The sequence below is a fragment of the Vulpes vulpes genome, chromosome 5 (assembly GCF_048418805.1).
Source record: "Vulpes vulpes isolate BD-2025 chromosome 5, VulVul3, whole genome shotgun sequence".
Taxonomy (NCBI): domain Eukaryota; kingdom Metazoa; phylum Chordata; class Mammalia; order Carnivora; family Canidae; genus Vulpes; species Vulpes vulpes.
This window is the reverse complement of record NC_132784.1, coordinates 11,688,128-11,705,000: the sequence shown is the minus strand read 5'-3', so window position 1 is coordinate 11,705,000 and position 16,873 is coordinate 11,688,128. Positions and strand designations below refer to the sequence as shown.

Below are 16,873 nucleotides of genomic sequence, written 5' to 3'. Positions count from 1 at the left end.
CCCAACTCAAGAGAACAGCTTGCTTCATGTTTCTCTGAGGCCGATGGTGTAAGAAAGGAATTTGTTTATTAGGGGTTTGAGATGGGCAGCGGGCAGGTGGGAGGTGTGATGCAGGATGGTGAGGGAGGAAGAGGGGATGCTTGCTAGGGTTGTTTATGAAAATCCTAATTCCCACTGCCAACAATTTAGGAACAAATATATTCGCATTAAAGAACTTATACGCTTGTCTGTAAACCTGCCTTGCATCTTAGGCAAACTGCCTCCAAAGTTTCTACTTCCAAGATGTGGTTTTGTCAAACTGGAAAATGGCAGCAAAGAAGTTGTTGCTTCTTTCCACTGCATTTCTTGTGTAAGCAAATGGCCTGTCTGGACCTTTAAAAATGTTATTAGTAAAAATAATATCTCCAAGCTGGGAGGAACCCAGGAAGCCTACCTCTATCTGAAAGCCACAGAAATGCGTGTAGGTTGACCAATGGGAACATCAGCCTTAGGTCCCCATCCATCTGAAATCGGAAAGGCTTCAGAAGTTTTTGGGAGCCAAACCAGCCCTCATTTATTTATTGGTGTGTGTTAATTTCGGAGTGTTGATGTTTGCACTGGAAGGTCTTCCCAGTGTTAATACCTGGTTGCATTTTGGTTATGGTCTGAACAATGCTTTGCCTCTCCCTTTTGCTGGGGAGAAAGCACAGTGATTTATAGACTTCTTGTGGGTGCAGCAAATGCTGTAATTGTTTTCATAATGTCTCCTAAAAAATATCACTTCTATAGTGGGTGCGGTTGTCTGGAAGACTGTGACTATGGCTATAATTTGGGCACCTCAATATTGTCCCAGAATCCTTGTTGCAGGTATGAGGACCTGAACTTATCCATGTACGTGAAGGGTATGTGTGTGTGTGTGTGTGTGTGTGTGTGTGTGTGTATGTGTATGTACATCTGCGGGGTTTTCTTGAGTGTGCTCACACATATAAGCAATGTGTGTATGTGGTATATTTTTGAGCATGTGTGCACAAAGGTACTTGTATATGTGTGTGTGTGTGTGTGTGTGTGTGTGAGATGCATATACACACGTGGTAGGTGTATGGGTGTACATGTGTGTGGACCTAAATTTGTATAAGTTAGCATGTGTGCCAGGGCATGTGTGTGTGTGGACAAGTGTGCAAGTCAGGATATGGAGCCCATCCAATAAGAATCACAGCAGCTGAAGGCTTTTGAAGCTCTTTCTTCTAGTCATTCGCAGCGGGCTCCAGTCCTCAGCCTCTGCCTTGGGGTACTATATGGTTTCCCAAAAGGAGAAATGATTGCAATACAGAATGTCTGCTGTTGTGAGTTCAAACTCTACTAAGTTGTGTTGGCCAGGTCCCCAAGAAGCAGCCTGGACATCACTGAAGATGCGGGCCCTAAACAAAAACATATGTGCACACTTCTGCCTGGAAATCCAATGGCCTTTAGGAAGAGGATCTATCTCTGTGTAAGAGTGAACGATGAAAAACTGCCTGGCCCCACTGTTTGCAGTGAAGGTGCCTGGTGTCATTTATTATGCTGACCAGGTACCCTCTCTATGGATTATAATAAAATAATCTGCTCTTGTTTTATCTTGTAGACCTTATGTTGTCCTACATCTGGCTTTTGTAATGAATTCATACATAGATGGGTGACAATAAGGAAAAGGAGTTTAAGTATTATGACAGTGTTAGTATTGATCACAGAATAGATTAAGAGACAGCTAGGAGGAATTTCTTCAGAGGATCAAATTCTCCCTCTTCCCCCCCTCCAGCCCCTGAGCCAGCCAGCAAGAGTAGACACAAACATTTGTCAATGCAACAATTTCAACTCTTGAGCAAAAAGCCTCCCATCTCAGAAATTTTGCATCTAACAAATCACTCCATTTTTGTCCTTAAATGTATCCTGTGGCAATATTTTGGCAGGGTTGTTGGACTGTGGGATGAGGAAACGAAGAATTTTCGAGAAAGGATTTCCCACCCCCAACTGCTACACACTGAACAGCATTGTCCAGGGAGAGGTGGTGATGATTAATCACATCCACTTCCCTAGAACCCACTCTCCCCTTCCCCCTCTCCTTTCCATTCCTTCCCCTTTCCATAGGCTGCTATGACAGGGAGAATGATTTACTGACTAGTTGAGGATAACGGATATCAGGTCTTACATCCAATCTAGTTGAGTGTCTTTTAAATAAACAGGCCTGGTCTTGCCTTGGGCCCTGTTGCCACTGCCTTTCTCATGGCCTTTATCCTGAACAGTTTGTCTCGGCTTGGGCCAAGATCTTGTTTGCTTGGGCCCTGACCCCTTGACTTACTCTGTGGCGAGACCCAGAGCCTCAAACTCTGCTAGACTCAGTTCTTGGACTTGCATCCCCAGCGCTGACCTCGGGCTTCCCTTCCCGATTCAGTTCTCACTAGCATTTCCGCTTATTCTGTTTTGGGGCTCCCTGCAGAACACTGCAGAAACGCTCTGTATGATCCCAACCAGCATCACTGCTGGGTTCTTGTTAGTTCTGGGGATGGAACCCCAGCTTTGGCCAGCTGCAGCTGTGTTCTGAGAATTATTTCGGGGAAGAGATTGAATAGAAAATAAAGAGGAAGAGATCTACGTAGATCTCTTACGGCTTATTGAGCATCTATACCCTGCCAAGCACTGTGCAGAAGAGCTTTAGGTATGTTACTTGATACAATGGGATCTGTGTTAGTGCTCCCAAATAACCCTTGCAAATGCTGAACCTAAGGCAGTTGGAATAACTTTCCCAAGGTCACACAGCACAGCTAGTAAGTGGAAGAATGAGGGTTTAATCCCACATCTAATTGTTTTCCTGTTATCTTACTCTTCCCTGTAATTCCCACCCTAATCACAACAATCTTCCCGTCTGCCAGGCTCGGTCTCCGACAGATTGTGCACATTATTTTTTTATGCTTTGAAAATATTGAGTCATAATTAACATACCACAAAATTCACCCTTTAAAAGTGTATAATTTGGTGGTTTTAGTATATTCACAAGACTGTGTAACCATCACTCTCTCTCAAATTCCACAACTTCATCACCACCAAAAGGAGCCCCGTGCCCATTAGCAGGCACTCCCCACCCCTCCCTCTGCCTAGCCTCCAAAGACGGCTAATCTGTATTTTGTCTCTATGGGGTTGTTCAATTTTGAACATGCCTTTCATATGAAAGGAATCACACCATGTGGCCTTTATGTCTGGTTTCTTTCACTTAGCCTAACATCTTCAAGTACCTCTTTTTTTGTGGCTGAGTACTATTCCATTGTGTGGGTGCATTACATTTTTCTTTTTTTTTTTTTTTTTTTTAAGGATTTTGTTTATTTATTCATAGAGGGACAGAGAGAGAGGCAGAGACATAGACAGAGGGAGAAGGAGGCTCCATGCAGGGAGCCCAATGTGGGACTCGAACCCAGGACTCCAGAATCACACCCTGAGCCAAAGGCAGGCACTCAACCACTGAGCCACCCAGGCGTTTCTGCATTCCATTTTTCAAAGACAGCCTTCACAACTACCCTGTGGGGTAAGTGTGATCGTCATCTCCAGAGGTATACTGAGCCATAAAGAGATTAAATGACTTGCATCAGGTCCTATTCTAGGAATACAAAATGCAATCATTTCACCTTTGTATTTTCAGTTTAAGTTGTCCATTTTCCATCCCAAGCAGATGCTGGGCCAGATTTATAACCACAATCTAACATGGTTATAGGATGTTACAGGATGTTTCTTGCATGTTATGCGAGAGTTCCATGCAGGAAGCCCCCCTCTCCAAACCACCCTCCATGCCTCATGCTCCTTGTGAGGACTGAGGAGGTGTCTCTGACCCACCCTTAGGCCTGGAGCCCTCTACCAGCCTCCTTGGTCTCCGCAGTTCTGGAGTACAACCCAAAAACTATGGTCTAGAGAGGAGGGAGGGTGGATAGAGAGAAGAAGCACATTTGTGACCAGACATTTGATGATGCTTCTCAATGGGCCATAGTGTGCCCATCATGGCCTCTGCCTCAGTTGGAGCTGGGGGAGTTGCAGTTTTTCCTTCTATGACAGGGATTCCAAGATTCCAAGGGCCAAGTTTTTGTAGGGAATAAAATGATCAGAACTAAAGAATTGATTATATATTATAGTAGTGATATTGAAAGTGGATGCTCTGCAGCAGCCAGAGGAAGAGAAGACCTTGAGGGCTGGAGAGGCTGGTGGAGGGGGAGAAGAAATGGAGCTGGGTAGGGGTAAAGTCTTCAAGGAGTGCTAGAATTTAGTCAACATCCCAAAGAGCCCAGAGCTGGAGAAGACAGTCCAAGGAGAGGCACAGGGCTGGGTATGAGCTGGGTGCGATTGGAAGAAGATGACTGAACCTGTCTGGCTAGAGTTGAAAGGCTCTTAGGAGTGCCTGATGAGGGAGGCTGGCATGAGATTGGGGCAGGACAAAGAATTTGGAGTTTATTTGGTAAGCAAACAAAGGTGGAGCGGGGAAGCTGAGGCAGGGTTAACCCAAGCATGCTGCAGTCTGCTGACAGCATAGGAAGGAAGTATCTCGTCACCAGAGGAATGTGTTCCAACTTTACTGCCTCTTGAGAAACAATGGCAGAGATGTAGGGCTTGGACCAGCTGAGAGGGCATACTTAGGGTGGTGTGGTCACAGGCAGCCAGAGTCTGGAAGAGCAAGCTGCAGATAACAAGCAAAGGGCTGAGGAATTGCCCTAATGAGGGCAGGTGCCATGAGGGGAACTAGAGTGAGCCTTCTATTCACTACTTTGGATTGGCCCATCTGGGGACCAAGTTAAGGCTGTGAGCACAGGGACAGAGAATGAAAAATCGAGCTCTCACCTCGGACAGATTGTGCCTACACTGAAACTTAAAGAAATATGCCCATAACTCATCTCAAGATCTCTGTGAGTCTGGAGATCCAATGCTAAAATGTAAATTCAAAACTTTTCATTCCAGGGATAGCTATCAGTTATTGGACTCTCATGTTCGAGGCATGCTCTATAGTAGGGAAGCCGCTCAGAGAGGTTGAGCAACTCGCCCAATGTCAAACAGCTAGCAAACAGCAAGGCAACAGTTCTCTCCCTGTGCAGCTGGCATCAAAGCCATGCTTGCTCACTCACCCATGTTATATCCGTATAGCTCTTCAGACGTCGTGTTGACAGAGAGGCATCTGTGTGTATTTTCATCCCAGTCGTCTTGATTTCTGACTTCTTAATCCATATGTGAGGAATGAAATACAGTCCTGGTTCTGTTTCCTAGCTCTGGTTGAAAATGTAGGTGCTGAACACCAAGCCAGATTCAAAAATGTGGGACATTGGTGTCTCTTCTACTTTATACAGTAATTCAATAAATGCTCTCTGTTCATACCCATGAATTTTATGCCACAGCCATGTGGCTGGAATTTTCTACAATTGTCCAGCTATCTAGTGCTAGTATCATGATATTCAAGAAGTTAGCTTTTCTGTAGAAAGATTTCATCATTTAAAGAGAAATAGACGTTGTCATTTTACAGCTTTTTGCACACCCTCGGCCTCTTTGTTTGCAATGTTTATGGGGGAGTAAAAACGTGTGTGCACACATGCTCATGCATGCGCTTTTGCGCACACACACACACACTCAACCTTCATTATTGGCATAGAACGAGCACATTAGGGAGTGGGAAGTGGTCTGGCAAAGGCAAGTCTCTGTGGGTCTGGGGAGGGCCACATGGGGGCCGTACTGCAGGGATGGGGTACGAGTGTGGGGGAGGGCGCCTCCCCTGACCTTTCCACCCGGGATTCTGGCGCAAACACTGACATTCCAGGCATCCTCTCCGAGGGCACTGCTTGGGGTATGAGGCTGTTCACATCAAGCCAGGAAATTTCATCCATATGTTTCTGATTCATTTACACTCATAAAAATGTGATTTTCAAGAGCGACGTGACATGCAATAAGCTTTCTAGGCCTTCTCTCCTGCTCCGTCTCTGCTCAGAGGAGCGGACAGATCCATTTTGCCAAGAGAAAACGAATTCAGACCGCAGGATGCTCGACCCCAGAGGCAGGAACACCAGCAAGGCTCACACAGATGGTCTCCTGCCAGGGTAAGGCAACTTCCACCAATACACCATCAGGCCACAACTGTGCCCGACACTGGCTTCTCCCTTCCCCAAGGAGTGCTGGCCTAATAACCCAGTGATAACGATGGCTTTTTTTTCCCTTGCTCTTTTTATCTTCTCTATTTCTCAGCCTTTCATTTGCTCTCATTACCCTAGGAGCATTGATTCCCCTGTTCTGCTTACTGTTCACAATATTTGCAACAGCGGTTGTGTCTTTGTTCCCTCAGATTAGCTCATCGTGAGCCAATCCACTCACTCCCTTTGTTTTCTGTTTTTATTAACTGAGATATTGCAAATTGCCAGAAAATAGTGGCGCTCTGTTCCATTCTCGCATCCATATTGCCTTTTAGGCCATTTGGCTCAGGTGCTGTGTCTCTTGGCCTCAAATGAGTTTACCTAGTTTTGCCATCATGCTATATACCCGGATCTGTTCTTTTTTAGTTTAACTGGCCAGCCCTGTTTGGTTTTCCTTTTTTGCTGATCCTGGAGCTGGTGGGTGAAGTTGGCTCCTCTGATGGCATCTTTTCCAAGTGATGGAAAACATGGAAAGGACACTGCTCCAAATTAAGGGAAACATGGCAGCTTTGGGGGCCCTGACATTGGTAAATTAACTGTGACCCTACTACTCCCCCGCTGCATGTCTCTGGGTCTCGGTCTTCTCCTCTGTATTGTGAAGATGATAAAACCATCTCACAGAGTTGCTATTAAGGAGTTTTAAAAGTTAGGTTGTGTTTGTCCCTAATATAGTGCCTGGCACACAGGAGGGACCATTTCCTATTAATGTCGGTGGAGCTGAAGGCCATCAGGAACAACCTGCAGGTATGAAAATTGTATTTAGGACCCCTTGCAGCCAGGGAGAGCATAGACCTGGGGAACCATGGACCACCCAAGTAAGAGGGTGTTTCAAAAACCCATAATAGGATTTGGGCTTTAATTGAATTAGGGGGAGAATCTAAGAAAGCGGAGATTTGATGCTGTCAGAAAGTGGGAGGGGCACCTGAGTGGTTCAGTGGTTATAGGTCTGCCTTTGGCTCAGGTCTCGATCCCTGGGTCCTGGGATCGAATCCCTCATTGGGCTCTCCTCAGGGAGCCTGCTTCTCCCTCTACCTATGTCTCAGCCTCTCTCCCCGTGTGTCTTATGAATAAATAAATAAAATCTTAGAAAAAAAGAAACTGAGAGTAATTGTATAATTGGGTATCTCAATAAATCTGATGTCTATGGAGGGAGACTAGAACAAAGATAAAGCTATGATGGGCAAAGAAGTAGCAAATCACTCATTCTGGTCCAGTAATGGGAGTGTTCAGTGTGCTGCGTGTGGCACAGTGACTGTGTTTTGTACTTGCTTAGACTCAGTGATGACGTGGCTTTGCTTTGTCCCATTCTATCATCATCTCAGAGTAGGCTTGTCTGAGGCTGGTATTCCATGACTCGTTTCTGTCTAGTAAGAGAATAACAATGTTTAGCTGTGACTGCCAAGTGGTTCTGAATGTGAGGGACTTTTCCTTTTTCTTTCTTACTAGCTTCTGCCTTTTCTATTCTCAGGACACGAGACTGGCCAGTGTCTCTGTAAGAAAGTCGAGTTATGGGATGAATAGCTCACATGTCCTGCTGTAACATCAAATGTCCCTCAAGGGACCCAAGTCTGTGAGAAAATGACTGCCTTGCTTGGTGAGCAGTTGAGGCAGAGGAGGGAGAGGAAGTAAAGGTGTTGGAGTAGGGATTGAATATTATCTGAATTCTTTTTCTGGATAAGAAGGAAAGTAGGGACCCTAGGACCTGGGGCTGGACATGCAAAGGAGCAAGACATCCCAGGGGCTGCAGAGCATGGAGCCATCTGGTGGTTGGGGCAAAGCCAAACACAGTGTGCACACAAAGGATGTAAGGTAGGTGGAGAGCCCAAGCACAAACATGAAAACAAGCACAGGCAACCAGAAAAGCATGGGAAGTAGCGAGATATGGAGTATGGAACTTGGGAAAACCTTAAAGAACACCAAAGGAAAGGCAAAGATTTTGCTAGATGTCTCGGTCTTTACCTACGCATGAGATGGAACTCTTGAAGATGCTGGACCTGTTCACATAAACACATCATATCAAGAACCTATGGGGGAAACATTTGACTGGAAGTTTGAAAGGAGGGGAGTGACCAGATTATTCACATCCTTAAATGAAGCCTCTCTGTCTTCCACGCCACAAATTTATCTGTTAGGATTAATAAATTATAATGGTTGGGCTTTTGGCTGGCTATCCTGATGTTACTGAAAGATTAGTGTTTCTTTCCTACCCTGAATCACAAAGATAACTTGCTTCTCTCTTTAGCAGGTCCTTTTTTTTTTTTTAAAGATTTTGTTTATTTATTCATGGGAGACACACAGAGAGAGAGAGAGACAGAGAGACAGAGACACAGAGGGGAAGCGGGCTCTATGCAGGAAGCCCGATGTGGGACTCGACTGTGGGATCCCAGGATCATGCCCTGAGCCAAAGGCAGACTGAGCCACCCAGGCGTCCCTCTTTAGCAGATCTTAAAGACCCTTAACAAACTGCTACAGACTTTTTATGTGTCCCAAAATTTATATGTTGCAACCTAATCCATAACATAATGGTATTTAGAGGTGGAAACTTTGGGAGGTGAATAAATCATGAGGATGGAGCCCTCATGAATGAGATTAGTACTCTTATAAGAAGAGACCCCACAGAGCTCCTCCACCTCCTTCTGTCATATAAGAACACAGAGAGAAGATGGCCATCAGTGAACCGGGAAGCAGGTCCTCGCCAGATTCTGAATTTACCAGGACCTTGATCTTGGACTTGCTGCCCTTCAGAACTGTGAGAAATAAATTTCTGTTATTTATAAGCCACCCAGTCTATGGTATTTTGTTAAAGCAGCCTGAACAACATCAGGAACAAACCTATCATGTTTGCAAAGGATGCAGCTCTTTCTTCTCCCCATGACTCCTAATTTACCACCTGGCTGGTGTGTCTGCAATAGGGATATCTTCCTTAGCAAAGTCAATGCCGGGAATTCCAGCCAGTGTTCACCATTCTTGCTCAGGGCAGGGAGGACAATAAGCAGACAACCCTAAGCTCTGACACTCTATGGCCAAGTGTCCCTCTTAATTCTACTACTGGTTCTCTAGACTCTTTTCTAGATAGCTTTATTTCATTTTTAAAAAAGATTTTATGTATTTATTTGAGATAAAGAGTGTGAGCACAAGTGGAGGCAGGGAAGGGCAGAAAAAGAGGGAGAAGCAGACTCTCTGCTGAGCATGGAGCCTGATGTGGGACTTCATCCCAGGACACTGAGACTATGACCTGAGCAGAATGGCAGATGCTCAACCAACTGAGCTGCCCAGAAACCCCTGTTTGCTTTATTTCAGACAAATTAGCCTCCTTGATTTTCCACTTGATTTTAGTCTGCAGCAGTTTGCTAAGGGTCTTTTTTTAAAATTTTATGTATTTATTTATGAGAGAGAGAGAGAGAGAGAGGCAGAGACAGAAGCAGGCTCCATGTAAGGAGCCCCATGTGGGACTCCATCCCGGGTCTCCAGGATCACGCCCCGGGATGAAGGTGGCACTAAACCACTGAGCCACTGAGGCTGCCCTGCTAAGGATCTTTAAGACCTGCTAAAGAGGGATGCCTGGGTGGCTCAGTGGCTGATTCTTACTCCTGGACAACAATTCTTCAAGTCTTTTTTTGCCTATCAGATCTTGTCTACCATGAGAAAGTTGGCCTTTGGTCCCAAATTCTTGAATTGTGGTGACCACAGCTCCTAAATCCAACCTTGGCTCTGCCTAGTTCCATACCTCTCCCTTGTTCATGTCCTGGTTCTCTTCCTTGATTCCCTAATACCCATCCACACTACCTTTTTGGCTGTGAGGCCTGCCATTGAAAATAATGGAGGTGGAGAGAAGATGTTCAGTAGGGAATAATCTCGATTCTAGGATCAGCCTGATACATATTGAGGGAGGTATGTTTTTTTTTAAATTTTTATTTATTTATGACAGTCACACACAGAGAGAGAGAGAGAGAGAGAGAGAGAGAGAGAGAGAGAGAGAGAGAGGCAGAGACACAGGCAGAGGGAGAAGCAGGCTCCATGCACCGGGAGCCCGATTTGGGATTCGATCCCGGGTCTCCAGGATCGCGCCCTGGGCCAAAGGCAGGCACCAAACCACTGCACCACCCAGGGTTCCCTGAGGAACGTATGTTGATGGAGAAATCAAATCTATTGGAGGTTTATGTGATTTGTTGAAGGAACCTATCCTGGTTCTTAAATATGTTGTACTGATGTGGTGGTGCCAGAGTGGGTCTCAGCTGCTTCCCCATAGTTCTAGAGAATGTATTTCCTGCTTGGTGCCTAAACAGGAGGCACACAGCTCTGTTTGGCCTATGGTCTCCAGAGCTTTGGGGTCGTTTCCACCTTGTGGAACCCTACCCCTTATCTGCCCTGGAAACTTTTCAACCTGGTCCTGCATCCATATTCTAGTTCAGTTACCACAAATGACAAGTCTCCGGTTGGGCCTTAACTTAATTGTATTCCTTTTTTACTTTTTCCCCCTATGTCCTCCAGGTTTTTAATTTCCAAGTGCCCCTTTATCCTTGGCAAAAGATACTGCATTCTGTCTCAGAAAGAAAAGAGAAGCCAACAGATGGGACATCTCCATCTTCCTGCTCTTCCACCACGCATGCATTCTTTGCATAAATACCCTCCCTTCTCTTCTCCAAGGGAAATACAAGAGGTGCATTTTCCTACTTCAGGTTAGCTTCCTCTACTTCCTAAAGGACCATTTTTCATTTTTTTCCCCAAAATCATGCAATTGTCTCAACACCACTTGTTAAGTGTGTCCTACTGACTTAAAATGTCAACTCTTTCATATACTAAATTCCATATATTATCAGGCTTTAGATTCTTATTTGGCTTTATTGTCTAAGTTAAACAAAGCTTGATGCTAGTTAAAGTGTTGAAGACACATTTTGGTCAGTCGTGTACTATTGCAATGGGGAAAAGAGTCTAGCGTGAACTCAACTTTGTGCAGAGGGGACTGGGCTTTTTAAAGGGAGAACTCAGGAATATGGAGGAGTTTAAGCAGGACTCAGTAGAGTCAGGGAAGTGAATACATACAAAAAGCAGGAAGAGGGCTTTGTCCGTGTGCAACTGGTTTGGGTTTGCTAACTAGCACTTATAGACATTAGGTTCCCACACTCTCACCAAGGCTGGAGGTGTTGGCTAGAACAAACAGTAAATTCTTTCAGCAACCTTGAGTTTTCTCAGGGGAGCACTTTATGGAGGGTTTAGATCACCTTAAGGGTGAGGCCGTGAATTGTTAGAAACTTTGTTGTGTTTTATTCAAGTCATCATAGGCCACTGTGGAGGCCTGGTTGAGAAAGGGCTCAAAGGAGCCTGGCTAGAAGTTTGGTCAAGAGGAGAGTCTTGGTCGCAGTGGATCCGTTATCTATTTTTGGGTCAGTGCCATACTGTTTTAAGTATTCCAGCTTTATATTGCATTTCATACTTAGTAGATATTATTATAATGTGTTTGTTTATTTATGTATTATCTCTTTGCCAGAATGAAATTTCTATGAAGCGGGATTTTTAAAAAATTTTTTTATTCACGAGAGACACGGAGAGAGCAGAGACACAGGCAGAGGGAGAAGCAGGCTCCCTGTGGGGAGCCTGATGCAGGATTCGATCTCAGGACCCTGGGATCACGACCTGAGCCAAAGGCAGACGCTCGACACTGAGCTACCCAGGTGACCCAGTGTGGGTATTTGTATTCTTTGCTTACTGTTGGGTCTCCAGCACATGGTGAGGGCTCTGTCACTCTCTCTCTGTTCATTGAATGAATTTCCTGTGCCTTTAATCTCTCCCTCTCCAATGCTTCCTTCCTATCAACATTTAAACAGTTTTTCATTTAAAACAATAAAGCAATTCTCCCTGCAACTCATGCTCTCACTACCTGTGGCTCTATCTTTTTCTGTGTCTTTACAGTCATTTTTTTTTTTCAGAATGTTGTCTACACTGTACCTTCAATCAATTCACTCCCCACTTCCTGCAGTCTGGCTTCCACTTCTGTCACTCCCTGGAGATTCTCTTGCCATGAGCACCTATGGTATCTGCTCCTAGAATATTCGGTACCCCTAAATTGCAACCAAAGCAAGATGCCACCTCTGAGCTCCAGAACCATGCACCTGCCTCTGATAAACTATTCCCACCTGCTTTCTCATACTATATACAATGAAGCAAAAACTCCTCCCTTTCCTTTCCTAATCTGCTCTTCCATGTTCCCCATCTTAGAAAAGAATTGCATCTAGTTGTTCAAATGACAGACCCAAGACATCCTCAATAGCTCCTGCTTCCTTACCATCCAGTTTCTAACATCGATCTAGTCACTAAGCACTTCCAAAGTCTCATTTGTTAGTTCAGGCCATGGTCACTGTTTGGGTGGCTACAGCAGTTGTCATGCCTCTTGTCTTTCTTCCCCAGGGCTCTTCTCCATTTTACAGCCAGAGTGAACTTTGAAAATGAAATCCCACTCCCGTACTCTCACTGTAAATCCATTCCTGGCCCTGAATGACCATGGAAGGAAGCTCTGAAGCATGAGTCTATCTCTCTAATCTATTCTTCAATAACTATATAAAGTACACAAGTCATTCTGAGACTTAGTTTCTTCATTTGTAAAGTGGGAATGATAATCTTTGTCCCTCCTATTTTGTAATAAGGATGAAATGTCTTCAGATATATGACTGCTTTAGGAAGTAAGGAATGATAATCCACTGCTCAATATATATTTGTTGAGTGGGTGAATAAATTGCTTCCATCACTTTGTTCCCTCTTCAGGCTGGCTGGATGGGTAGAGGAAGCAGAGCAGTAGGAAGGTAATTTCAGCCTCTTAAATTTGAGGGGATACTGCTTTACAATCTGGGACCAGCATGTTCAGTGCTGACTTTCTTTCTCCTCAACTGTCTTTATTGTATCCATTCATAAATCCAGCTGTCGAAGAACCACTTCAAATAAGCTCTCCTCAGCATATATCACCACCCCCTGAGGAGGGTATGTTCTGTGAAGTTAGGGAAATAAATGTAGATTTTTCTAGAAGGAGAGAAAAAGGAAGGACTTTCACTTTTATTCAATTATCACTTCAGCAGCTGTCTACATGACTTGGAGAATTCCCCTCACATCTCTCGATGGATTCTCTATTGCCAAAATCCTCATTCTCACTGGCTGACAGAGACTGGTTTTCAGTGCCAAAAATATTTGATGTTGAAATGTAGAGGGAGGTGACACTGGGATCTGTTACTCCACATTAATCTCTTTATTATTTCTGACATAGAATTGTAGCGTCATCATAGATTTAATAGAGGATAATGGTAATACAATTCGAATGCATTAGGTATGATCTGAGGTGACTACAGTCTAAACTTTTAATATAAAATAGATATTCTGTATGTGAAGGTAAATGAGCTTGAACACAGCCTCACACAATGGGTATCACAAAGGCACTGCCTTCACAATAGGGAGTGAGAAATGAACTTTTCATTACTGGATATGATTGACATCTTTTTGTGTCCATTCATGGCTGCAAAAATCCCAGTGTCATAACAGAGCACATGAAGAATTTCTCTAACAGCTGTGATGGAGACTTTAAGGCATGAAGTTATGGAAGCTTGAAGTCAATTGTTTCCAAAAATGCAGAGCAAAATGAAATAATTTTGCACCTTGCTGTTCCTCAAGATGTTTCCTTCTAAGGCATTTTTTTTTTCAGTCAGTGGTATCTAAATAATATATATCTTTCCAATAGCCACAGGTGGTAGGTGTCTGTTCCAAGGATTTCCCTTTAAATGTTTCCAGCAGGCCCCCATGGAGTTAAAGAAATGAGAAAACCACTGCCCGGTGCTTTAGCTCCAGCCCATTCTAGTTCCTTAGAACTAACTTATCTTTCCCTTTTCTTTTCTTTTCTCTTTTTGTTCCTTGTCTTTCATGTGGGTTTTACATCTGGATTTTTCCTCTTTGCCCAATGCCCCCATGGATTAGGAATTCAATTCTGACTGTCTATGAGTCCCTAATTTGATACGTACTCCCTTGAGTTGATTTTTTTTTTTTCAGAATTAGTCTCTATGATGACAGTTAAAAGAAACACAGCACCCTCCTCCCACTGCTGGATCTCTAGGGGCTCCTCCCAGGCCCTGCTGTGTCCTGCAAGGAAGCCAAGTGGCAGGTCAATGAGGATAGGACCATACGCCCCATTTTTATGGATGGCTAACTGGGGCTTGGAAAGGTCATGTGTGTGGATCATCCTAACTCTCAAGTCAATACTTTGGTTCATAGGAGACCAGGAAATATAATTGGAATGGAGAGAGTTTCCTATGTGTTACAGAATCAAAATATTTCATTAAGCATTACAATGGATTCACACAGGTGGTGCTAGTTTCCTTTAACTTTGGCTGGAAGAATTTCTTCCTTTAGATGTGTGTTTCTTGAGGGCTTCTTCTGACTCTAAACTATTAAGACTTGGCAGGAAATTTTATTGCCATAATGAACACAAGAAAAAAAAAGCAAACAAACCAGAAAAAAACTAGCAAAAATCTCTTAGAATATCTCATAATTGTGAAATATAATATCTTGCAAAACCATGAGCTATATAGCAGGCTTATAATGGATCAATTTCCCTCCTAGATTTATAAGGAAAACAAAAAGCATTCCAGTTTGTAAATCAGTATTTCCTACGGTGCTGGTGAACTTGGTTTGTTTTTCTCTGAAGGTACTAGATTCAAATAGGAAGTCATAAGAAGAATCAACTAATTTTATAAAACTGAGCTGGTGAATCTAAGCTGCAAAAAGACATTTTATCTTAGAAATCACCCTATCACACTGGCAGGTTGTTAATAAAATATTAACACTGGCACACTTAAGGCAGGTTGTTAATAAAATATAAGGAAAGAGAGCTGGAGTAATTTGCCTAAGGTTAAAAGTTTCTGTGATAGGCAGCTTCTGACAGGCCTCCCAAAGATTCCCCCCCTCCTGGAGTTCAGACCCTTGCGTCATCCCATCTGCTCAACTGTAGGCTGGACCAATGAGTTTCTTCCAAGGAACTGTTTAACGTGGCAAATGTGATGGCATATCCCTTCCATCATTAGATTATAAAAGACTGTGCTTTTCATTTTCTCTCTAGTACTTTCTCTTGCTTTCTTGTTTGCTTGCTCTGATGAAGTCAACTGCCATATTGCAAGATGCTTTATGAAGAAGCCTATGTGAAGGAACCGAGGGAGGCCTCGAGCTAATAACTCATGAGAAAATGAGGCCTCAGCCCAACAATTCACAAGGAACTGAGTCCATCCAACACCATATGAGTATAGATTCTCCAGTTGAGGCTTCCGATGAGATCACAGCCCCACGTGACACCTTGACTGTAGCCTATGAGAGCCAAGGCATCTGGCTAAGCTGTGCCAGAGAACTATGAGATAATAAATGTGTGTTGTTTTATCCTACTGTGTTGTGGGGGTAATTTGTCACACAGCAATAGATGACTAATGTAGCTACAAAGTAGCTAAGCTAGAATTTGACCAGAGAACTTATCAGGCCCCCAAACCTATATTCTTTCTATATTACCCTTAAGTCATCTCTAACATTCATTAAACATTTTCTATGTGGTGGCCATCATTTAGACACTTGGGATGCAAAGGCACAATTCCCTTAGAGAAAGAAAGACTAGGTAAAGCTTCATAGGGAAGGATTTGAATTTAGCCTTGCCTCACATAGAGGGCAAATGAAGAAGAAAGAAGACCATGTCCCAAGCATGGGGAGTGGTGTGAGCAGGAATAAAGAGGCTAGGATCAACTTAGCCTATAATGAATAGACAAGCTGGAAGGTTCTCATCTGAGGCTTAAGAAATAGCAGCCCCAGTGAAAAATCGTATGTGCCCTCAGAATGCACAACTAAAAAGGGCCTATTTAGTTTTGTATATGTAACATTTTTTGAGAAATAAAATTAATTTTAATTAATAGAAAAGACTGAGAACCAATCTCATAATTTATCTTTGAACTGATATCAATTGATCTCCACAATGTTATTGAGTAAAGCAAAGTGTGAGATTTTGGTTTCCTTTCTATGTTATTTCTAGTTATTCAATAAGAAACACTGAGAGGATGAACCAGAAAGTAACTGCAAAACAGAACAAAACAAAACAGTAGAGGAGAGAAGTGGAGAGTAGAGGAGGCGTGGGAACTAGGCTACTTTGAGTGTATCTCTTTGGATTTGTATAGCCTGACTTTTGAATTTTATAAATGTGTTAAATTAAGGAGAAACAAATGCAATAGTGGAAAATAAAGTGAAACAAATCAACCTAATTGTACATAAGATTAAAAAAAAAAAGAATGATCCCAAAGGTCATTTGAACACAGTCTTTTTACTGAGCCTGCATAGGATGTAGGTAGGTATCCCTACTTTCTGGAAGTTCTCATTTCACCACTAAACTTTTATGGGAGACTGGACATTAATGCCATAATGCTTTTTTTCCCCCTCGAAAGTGAAAATCCTCTTCAGATTTCTTTCATTTAGCAAAAACAGGTATAATGTGGGTTTTTCATTAAAGTGAAGTGGCATAATGTGAGCTTTCAGGGAGCAGAGGTGAGGAGATACATTTTTTTTTTTAATTAATTTTTATTGGTGTTCAATTTACCAACATACAGAAAAACACCCAGTGCTCATCCCGTCAAGTGTCCACCTCAGTGCCCGTCACCCATTCCCCTCCACCATCCGCCCTCCTCCCCCCTTCCACCACCCCTAGTTCGTTT

The 16,873-nt window shown here is 43.4% G+C and overlaps 1 long non-coding RNA gene across 1 annotated transcript in view; it reads left to right on the top strand.

Moving 5' to 3' along the window:
- LOC112934324 (uncharacterized) overlaps positions 1-16,873 on the top strand; it is an 80,984-nt gene that overhangs the window by 25 nt on the left and 64,086 nt on the right. Inside the window, exon 1 of the long non-coding RNA XR_003237885.2 lies at positions 1-48. This exon is cut by the window's left edge and continues 25 nt beyond it. This is a non-coding gene — a long non-coding RNA (uncharacterized lncRNA). The remainder of the gene's footprint in view (positions 49-16,873) is intronic.